Below are 10,002 nucleotides of genomic sequence, written 5' to 3'. Positions count from 1 at the left end.
CCTTTAAGGTCACCAATTCCAACCAGCAGCAGCAGCATGCTATGAGCTCAAACTGCTCGTGTCGTGAGCACATCTGGGGTGACAATGCTCGTGTGCCTCTGGGCCACCTCTGGTGCATGATCCAGACACCAGCCACAAAGCCCAAGGCAGAGGGGAGGTTTCTCCACTTTCAGGGATTAAAGAACTTGGCTGAATTCAGCCCAGCCTCAGCCTGAGTCCCAGCAGTGCTCCCATGCCAGCAAGGATGAGAAGCCAACACAGTTCCCTGGCACTTGCTCTTTTCCCTTCCAACAAAGTTGCAAGAGGTGCTGGCTGCTGCCTTTCCATGCTCAAGAGGTGAGGAAAGGCAGGTTCAGCATCTTCCCACATCCCAGGGAGCTGCGGGAATGCTGGGGCTGGAGCAGGCAGGATGGGATGCACCCACCGGTTGTGAGCTCTCCCACGTGTGGGACAAGCCGTGAGCTCACACCCAACACCTGGAAAGCCTCTCACCCTGGGAGCTTTGTTTGGCCAGGAGGCAGCTTTTTCCTCAATTATTAATCATCTTTCCACAGAAATCCTTACATCCCTGCCTGCACTGTGACACATCGTTAGGCTTTGGCCGTTCTGTCCTGATTATTCCCTTTGTCCTTCCTCCTCCAGCCAAAACCCGGGGTGATGGATCACCTGGAGGCAGCAAACGCAGCACTCCCAATCCCAAGGGATCCCAGGCCAGATTTCTCAGCAGTGGCAGCCCCCAAAAGTGGCCCTGGAGCTGGTCCAGGCCAGCTGGGCAGAGGAGGAGGAAGAGGAGCTGATGGATCCCAAAGGCTCCCACTCAGCAACAACCACAGCGATTAACTGGGAAGGGGGATGGACTAATTGGACATTTAACCCAACGCTGGCACCGCAGGCCTCATGCTGGAGCTGGAGAGAGGGAAGAAAGCTCCACTCTGGAGCTGCAGGATTGTCTCCTGAGCCCTGGGATGTAACCAGAGACCCCCTGGTTGCATCCCAACTTCCGACAGCCAATTCATCCCCAAGGGATGCTCAGGTTGGGTGGGAGAATACAGGAGAGAGGAGATTCATGGAAGCTGACATGGATAAAAACACTCCCCAGTCTGGTTGTGTTTGTCTTTTTTGTGAGCTTTTCTTCTGATTTTTTGTGGTTTTCTAATTCTCAGAGAAAAACAGGTTTGGAGAGGTTTCAGCCTTTCCCACAGTGCTCCAAACACAGATGTGGCAGCGTCGATTGTCTCCATGTAAACAAGCAGAGAGCCAAGGCCACCAGACTGGACTTGGATGATCCAAACTTCCCTGCAAATTGCTTCCTTTTATGCCATTGCCCATTAGTCAGGGTGAGGTAATGGCTACAAACACGGGAATTCCATGGAAGCTATAGAGTCCCGGCAGCTCTTCCAAGAGCGGGATTCCAGAATGGTTTGGGTGGGAAACAGCCTTAAAGCTCGGCTCATCCCACCACTGCCATGGGCAAGGACACCTTCCACTATCCCACGTTTGTCCAAGCCTTGGCCAACCTGGCCTTGGACACTTCCAGGGATGGGGCAGCCACAGCAAACGCCACATGAACAGGTCACATTGGCCTGACGGTCCTGGACTGGACAATTCCCAAATCCACAGGCACTGTCCCGATAACCACTCCAGCATTCCCATCACACACCAGCACTCAGGAGAGTCAGTGTTTGTGTCCTTTGCTGTCGATCAGCTCTACTAATGAATTTTTATTACAGCAAATGAGCATTTATCTCATCCCCCCCAGGGCCCTTCTTGTTGGCCACAAAACATCCTCCCCCAGACCTATTTCTGAATTCCCTGCTCCCCAGGGAATTAAAACCTTGAGAATGAACATGAGAGCAAAACCTCTGGGCTGGGATGTCCCACACCAGCCTCCTATGGGCCCCCTGGCAGGGACATGGCACTGTTTCCTGAGGGCACAAGGGTTTGCTTTTAACCCCAAATATCCTGAGCAGCAGCATTTTTGCAAACCCCAGACAGCAAAGGAAGGATTAACCCCCCCAAAAAGAGGTGGAAATAGAGGAGGATAAAAGGGCTCTCAGGAGGGGTCAGCTTGAGAGGAAGAGAAACAGAGGAAAGAAAAGGAATTTGCTTGCCCAGAAACCCCAAAGGATTGAAAGGTGTGAACCAAAGGGCCAAAAGGAGGGGGCACATCCTGACCGAGCTGGGATGTCCCCAGGAGGGGAGGGACAGCACCACCCACACACAGCCCTGGCTGGGCTCTGGGATGGGGGACAACTATTTCCTGGGGAAAAATCCTCCATGGGGAGGAAGAGGATTCCAGCCTCATGGCGGGGGCAGGGCAGGAGGCTCCAGCCACACCTGAGCAGCAGCAGCAGCAGTTTTCCCCTTGGCCTGGGATCGTTAGGCAGAATATTGGCTCAGAACGGAACCTAGGGGCATTCGGATGCTCCCAGCTCCTGCCTTTCCCTCTCCACTGAAGGCTGGCTCCTGAGCTGGTTGCCATGGGGAGGAACGGAGCGGTGCCCTCGTGGGTGGGGGGGAGATGGAGGACATGGAGGAGATGGAGGAGATGTGCTGTGCTTGGGGACCACTCCTCATGGCAATGCTAAATTTGGCCTGATGGGTTGGGAACAGATGAGACTCCGGGGACACAGAGCCCAGCATTCAAGGTGATGCCTCTACCCTTGAACACAACAGCGGCTGGAAATATCCTGCTGGATGAGGGAGCAGATCCCACCCCATTGTTTGGGGCACGGGTGAGAAACAGGGAAAAAAACCTGGGAGCAGAACTGCAGGGAGAGGCTGTGATGGATGCAGCACCTCAGTCCAAGCCCAGCTGAGCTCCGTGGGCACGGGCCATGGGCTATTCTGGCACATCTCCCTCCTCTTGGCACCTCTGAAACACATGAAACACTCGGCAGAGCCCCGGAGCCGTGCGCCTCCACGCCAGGCAGCCGCTCCAGCCGCCGGGAAGCGATCCCTTCCCTGGCACCGCCGCGGCTGAAATATGGATCGAGGACAGGAACGGCTCCAAAACGAAAGACAGAGAGACAACTTTGTTGTCCCGGCCAAATCCGAGCCTGCCAAATCCCACTTCTCTAAAATGCTGCCTGCATTTTCAATAAATAGGGAGAAATCAAAACAAACCCCCGTCCCCCCCGCTCCGGCGCGGGCTGATTCCCAGACACCTGCCACATCCAGTGCTGGCGTTGTCGGGAGAATGGATCTGCCCGTATCGCTTGCACATTTGTCTGTAAAGCTCATTAAGATCGGGCGAGATGAAAGGCAGCGCTGCAATGTAAGATCATTATCGTTATCAAAAGGAACACAGCAAACTGCTGCTCAAGAGGCAGATCTGTTTCCGTGTAAGAGCTGTTCAAAGTTCGCCCCGACGCTCCCTAATAAGGTGCCTGTTCGAGGAATCAACTTCAAGAGCTTCCCTCACGCTGGGGAAAGCTTCCAAGGACCCCTTTGCCTCCCTCGTCTGTCGTGCAAATTTTCCAGGGTGTTTCTGACATAGCGGAGGTGGTTTGGATACAGGGAAGGGGACTGTGTGTCCCAGAGCTCCCAGCTTGTGGGATGCTGGTCACGCATGGCCACAATGCTCTGGCAAAAGCAAGGATGGGATGGACATCCCATGATCTGACCATGGACATGTGCGATGTGACCACAGACATGGGATGTGACATGGGCATGTGTGATGTGACCATGGACATGTGTGATGTGACATGGAACTGTGTGATGTGACCATGGACATGTGTGATGTGACCATGGAATTGTGTGATGTCACCATGGACATGTGTGATGTGACCACAGACATGGGATGTGACATGGGCATGTGTGATGTGACCATGGAATTGTGTTATGTCACCATGGACATGTGTGATGTGACCACAGACATGGGATGTGACATGGGCATGTGTGATGTGACCATGGATGTGTGATGTGAGCATGGAATTATCTGATATGGAATTGTGTGATGTCCTTATGGACATGTGGGATGTGACCATGGACACGTGTGATGTCACCATGGACATGTTTGATGTGACCATGGAATTGTGTGATATGGAATTGTGTGATGTCATCATGGACATGTGCGATGTGACCATGGACACGTGTGATGTCACCATGGACATGTTTGATGTGACCATGGAATTGTGTGATGTGGTCATGGATATGCATGATGTGACATGGACATGTGTGACATCACCATGGATGCATGTGACATGACCAAGGAATTGTGTTATGTCACCATGGACATGATTGATGTGGCTGTGTACATCTGTGATGTGACCATGGACGTGTATTACATCACCATGGATGGGTCATGTGAGCATGGAATTATCCGATATGGAATTGTGTGATGTCACCATGGACATGTGGGATGTGACCATGGACATGTTTGATGTGACTGTGTACATCTGTGGTGTGACCACAGCATCTGTGATGTCACCATGGACGTGTGTGATGTCACCATGGAATTATGTGATACGGTGTTGTATGACATCACCATGGACATGTGTGATGTCACCATGGATGCATATGATGTCACTGTGGACATCTCCCTGCTCATTCCCTGCTGCCTCCCCTCCCTTCCCCACTGTGGAATGAGCACTGGCAGGAGCTCCCACACGTGGGATGGAGCCCAGTGCTCTGCCCAGCCCCCACTGGGCAGCACCAGCTGCCTTCCAGAGAATTCCCAGTTGGGTTTCAATACATGAATCCAATCCAGAGGGATCTCCTCAGCTGGAATTCCCCATGGAATAGTGTCAACACTGGTGAGCACCACAGAGCAGGGACCCCCACAGGCATCACCAGGCAAGGCCACCATGTCCCACCTCCCACCAGTGCCTCCCAGCCACGCTGCCAGAGACCTTTGTGTGTGGAGTCCTGACTGCCACAGATGCTCCAGGAGCTTCCAAGGAGGGGCTTCCCATGGGATCACAGCACCCCACACAGAGCCTGGAAGAGGAACTGGCTGGCTGGTTAAAACAGCCTTGGGTTCCCATGCCGGTAGGTTGCCAGAGCCAGGCCTCAGGCTCGGAACTGACTGATGGGAATTTGGATGCAGCGAATCCTCTCCTGCCTGGAGGAAGCAGAAGAGTTAAACTCACTCAAGGCACCATATTTTTTCCAAGAAGAATCCGTTCTTCCCACACAGGGTCAGTTCTTTTTTGAAACCAGCCTCCCTTTTATCCCCAAGAAAATCTGCTCATAATTATAAAGCAGGGAAGGAGAGGTTTCTGGAAATATTCATTTGCAGCTGAGCCATTTTCACCCTGGCACAGGCGGAGCGAGCCTTCCTCGCTCCCATCTGTCGTGTTCGCGGCGCCGCCGATGCCAGCCAGGCTCTGCCACCCAGCGTGGCACACTCGGCAGGGACAACGTGACACCGAGCTGGGAGGGGGCCGGGGGGCTGCCGAGAAAGCGGGAAGGACTCGGAGCGTGCGTCCTGCCCAAGATGTTCTCCTTACACATGAACAGCTTGGCAGCATGAGGGGCTGGGGGGGGGGGAAGAGGAGGAGGAGGAGAAGGAGGAGGAGGAGCAGTTCAGGCATTGTCTGGGTGCTGTTCAGGAAGAAATGAATGGAAAAGCTCACGGAGCCGAGTTTGATGGAGTCCACAGGCCATCTCCACCAGGGTCATGCTCTGAACTGGAGCACCAGGGGCCACTCAGCCCAAAGCAGGCATCCCACATTCCCTCTGTCCCCTCAGCACCTCCACCTGCCTCCGGGTGATGGGATCCATGCTCCTTCTTCAGGGAAACAGCTCTGGCTTCTACCATCCCTCTTCCATAGCCTCATCTCATTTCCACAGCCACAAATAAATCAATCTGCTGCTGGTGCCTCCACCTTCAAATATTTATAGAGTGTTATTACACTTTTCACTCCCTGCCTGCACACACGCGCCCTTTCCTTTAAACATCTCCCCACCCAGCTCTGGATATTTAGTTCTTTTAATCCTTCCCCATAAATCTCCCCTGATCCACTCCCGGTGCTGTATCCATTCATTTCTCTGGATGAGAGGCACCGTGATGGATTGGCACGGCAGAGCTGTCCAGGAAGGAGCTGTTGTCACCTCCCTCCGTGGCACAGTGCCTGGGGACCGCAGCTCAGAGGGTGTTGAACACCTCCAAGCATCTCCTGGGCACCTCCTGTAATTCCTGGCTCCATCCAGACTTCAGCTTTCTGCCCTCCTTGGATTTTGCATTTTCTTATTTCTCTTTTTTTTTCCCTCCCTTCTCCCAACTGCAAATGACAAAATTGCCAGCAGCTCCCAGACAAGCTGCAAACCCAGGAATCAGCTATTTCTGGAGACGGAATTTTAACTTCCTTTCTTGATTTGCAAATTGCTGGGGAGCAGCTTGCGAGGCAAAGAAACCGGGAGTCAGGGAAGGCTGCAAGTTCACACACCACGTGGGATCCTTCAGTGGGGCGAGTTCTGAGCCCCCAAGGAGCAGCAGCCGCGTTCTGTGGGCTCAGCATCTTCATTTGGGAATCATGGAATGGTTTGGGTTGGAAGAGACCATAAAGCCCATCTCATTCCTCTCCCTGCCACAGGCAGGGACACCTTCCACTACCCCACGTTGCTCCAAGCCCCATCCAACCTGGCCTTGGATGCTTCCAGGGATGGTGCTCTTGCCCTGCAGCACTCCCATGGCATCAGTCCCCACCCTCTCCAAACTGGAACGGGGATGGGATGTGCAGGGAAGGAATGCACTCAGCCCACAAGCAACACTGCTCAGGAAAGTTGAGGAATGGAAAAATAAAGTTTATCTTCAGCAGGGAAGCAAAGAGGCAAATGGGATTGCTCTTGCTAGATAGGCCCCAAGCAGAGCTGCAAAATTTCCTGGAGATTTGCTGGAATGAAGCTGCTTCAGGCAACCAACCCCCAGTGGCTGTGGCTGATGGAGCTGGTGACACAGAGCCTGGGCTTACAGCCTGCCATGGAGCCCTATCCCTGCCGGGATAACCCCCCAGATAAGCACAGAAATGCCCAATTAAACAGCCTGTGTGAAGCCACGGGAAAGGCCGAGGGGATTTAGGGAGCTCAGGGTGGGTTTCCAGTCCAGGGATCAGATGAAAGCACTCAGCCCCACAAAAAGCCTCGTGCTCCATGGGGACATAGAGCAGGCAGGGCTGGAGGGGGGGGGGGGGTCCCATCACTGCTCAGTGAGGCACAACAGGCTCACAAGAGTCAGCAAGGGGGCTGGATAGGAGCTCCACAGGGAATTACAGGGGCAAAGCACCTGGATCACCCTCAAGGGTGCAGTGGAACATCCCTTCCTCCACGGTTTCACCAGTTTTGGTTCAGCTCAAACCCCCCCCAGTGCAGGAACCATCCCGCACCATCCCAGCCCTCCTCTTCCCTAAACTCCCAGCCCTCACTTCCACAGGCAGCCTTCATCCCAGGCACAGGGGTGTCCTTGTCCCCCACAAGACATGGAGGAAGGGCCAACCCTGGATTACTGGGGGGTGATGGACTGTGTGAAGCTGAGTTAAATCCCAAACCAAACCTTCAGCTCCTTCATTTCTGAGCCCCATTTTATCCCCACCCAGCTCCATTTCCCACCCATCAGGTGCAGCTTTTTGTGGCCAAGCAAACCCAGCTGTGCTGAAAGCCCTCATGCCATTAATCCAACCTCAGTCCCCTCACAGATGTTTCTGTGACCCTCTGGGGTTGGGCAGAGCCTCTGGCAGAGGAATCGTGTTCACCTGCAGGGGTTGCTTGTGCTGGGGAACAAACACCACATACCTGCTGCCACAGTGAACTGGGATGTCTCAGCTCTGTCCCAGTCAGCTCAGGTGAGCCGGACTGGTGTCCCCAAACAAGGGATAGTACCTCTCTGTCAGGACAGGAGCTGCTCCTGGTCCCCGATCCATGGGAGCTGTAATTATCCCTTGGCCCTGGCACAAATGGCTCGTTTGACTTTGAACTCCAAGTGCTGACGCGCTGGCTGGGTTTGGGGCTTAAATCAAGGAGCTTCCCTCCAGGGAGCAGGGGGAGAAGGAGACAATTAGATTTGAGCCCTGAAGTTTTACAAGTCTAATAAATTTCCTGGTAGCCTGTGGCTGCTGGGGAGAGCCAGGACGGGGCCCTTGGTGAAGAAAAGCTGGAATTTCTCCAGGCAGGAAGCACCACACAGCTCTGTCTGTCAGGGATCGGATGACTTGTCTGACCCCCCAGTGCCAGCCCTGGCTGGGGCTGAGCTGGGGATGGAGACAGCATGTCCCTCCGGAGTGACAGTCCTGCGTCCCTCTCTGCCCATTCCCGGTGGCCTCAGGCTGATCTGTGGCAGAGGAGAAGAGGAAGGTCAGAGCCAGCAGAGTGGAGGGAAGCAGCTGCTGGACACAGCAGAAAAAAGCAGCCTCCTAATTGTTCTTCAGTGCTGGAAAAGGGTCATGGCAGGGAGGTGACGAGGTGTTGGCACCAGCGCAGGGAACACCTGGCAGGGACAGGGCAGGGCAGCCTGGGAGGGGAAGCAGCATCACCCCCAAGCTCCTGCAGCCTTTGGAAGCCCAGCCTGGCCTGCGGCTTCTCGTTATCCTGCCAGAGCTGCTCTTCTTCCAGCCAGCACCTGACTCTTCTCCTCAGCAATGCTAATGGAGGAGGATGGAGAAGGAAGCTCCTTTCTCCAGGAAATGCAGCTTCCTGGAGCCCCTGCAGCAAAGGCTGTGCTGCCACCGCCCAGGCTGCTCCCACCTGGGCTGGTTTCTGTCTCCTCCCACGGGCAGGTGAGAGGGAGCAGCTGGAAGAGCTGCTGCTCTGGGCTGATCCCGAGGGAAGCACGTACCTGGAACAGCCACCTGCCTGTGCCTGCCTGGACTCTGCAGGGGCTGCAAGGCAGCAACCCCCCAGTCTGTGCCATGGAATCATGGAATGGTTTGGGTTGGAAGGTTAAAGCCCATCCCGTGCCACCCCCTGCCATGGGCAGGGACACTTTTCACTATTCCAGGTTGCTCCAACCTGGCCTTGGACACTTCCAGGGATGGGGCAGCCACAGCTGCTCTGGGCACCCTGTGCCAGGGCCTCACCACCCTCACAGGGAGGAATTTTCTCCTAATATCCCATCGAAGCCTGCCCTCTGGCAGTGGGAAGCCATTCCTCAGCTGGGATAGCACAGGAGGGACCGAGGCAGAGACATAGCCCAGCGAGGAGGGGTCTGGATTAAAATGAAGAGCCTTTGGCTCCCTGGGAATTCTCCTCCTGTGCTGCCTCACCACAGGGGTGGTGTCCTCTGTCCCTGCCCTGGCACTGCCAGGTGCAGCTGTCCCCCTGCCAGGATGTCTCTGAAGAGGAGCAGAAGTGCCACTCTCAGCTGATCCCATTCTCCATGCTCTGGAGGATCCCCCCATTTCTGCCCAAAGGGAAGCAGCTCCTCTGCTCCATCTCCACTCCCGCGGCCGCCTCTGGTGTTTGTTTAACATCCTTTTACTGTAAATTACATATTCCTCTGACATGATGTAAAATATGTTTTATGCTCTCATTTTCCCCTTGTCTTCCCACTAAACCTTTTCCAATTTGTGCTGGATACGCTGTGCTGGGATTAGCTGAGCTGTGTTTAAGCAGCCAGTCAAGCCTCAAACATCACTCATAAAACCTGGAGGTCTCTGCGAGTCCCTCGCACTTCTCACCAGTGACCATAAATCCCCATTTCCTTGGGACCTGTCTCTCCCTCCCCTTTTCTTTCCTGTCTCCCACTCCAGGAAGGTGAGGGATGTGGAGCGTGGTGTGGCCGGAGCTCGGCAGCACACGGAGTGTGACAGGGTGGGCTCCAGCAGGGACTTGTCCCCACCTCACTGGGAAGGGGTGCAGGGTTCATCCCTCCCATTGTTTTCCAGGGTGGCAGCCCAGGTGAGGATGGATTTGGGGGTGTCTCAAGGCATCAATGAGGAGCTGAAACCTCTCCTACCACACCCCGCCAGGATGGGAGCCGTGAGATTCCAAGGGAGAAGCAGTGGTGCAACACTGACGTCTTTCATCCCCAGTTTGGGGACAAAGTTTGGGGGAGACCTGGCACAG

At 54.7% G+C, this 10,002-nt stretch overlaps 1 long non-coding RNA gene across 1 annotated transcript; it reads right to left on the bottom strand.

Moving 5' to 3' along the window:
• Positions 1-4,703: 4,703 nt before the first annotated feature.
• Positions 4,704-7,482, bottom strand: LOC138110199 (uncharacterized). The gene is made up of 3 exons (XR_011150821.1): positions 7,368-7,482; positions 5,704-5,831; positions 4,704-5,061 (listed from the first exon to the last, which is right to left on the bottom strand). It is a non-coding gene; the product is annotated as an uncharacterized lncRNA (long non-coding RNA).
• Between the last annotated feature and the right edge of the window lie 2,520 nt (positions 7,483-10,002).

This window comes from Aphelocoma coerulescens, chromosome 4A (assembly GCF_041296385.1).
Source record: "Aphelocoma coerulescens isolate FSJ_1873_10779 chromosome 4A, UR_Acoe_1.0, whole genome shotgun sequence".
NCBI lineage: Eukaryota > Metazoa > Chordata > Aves > Passeriformes > Corvidae > Aphelocoma > Aphelocoma coerulescens.
This window is presented reverse-complemented; position numbering and strand designations above follow the sequence as displayed.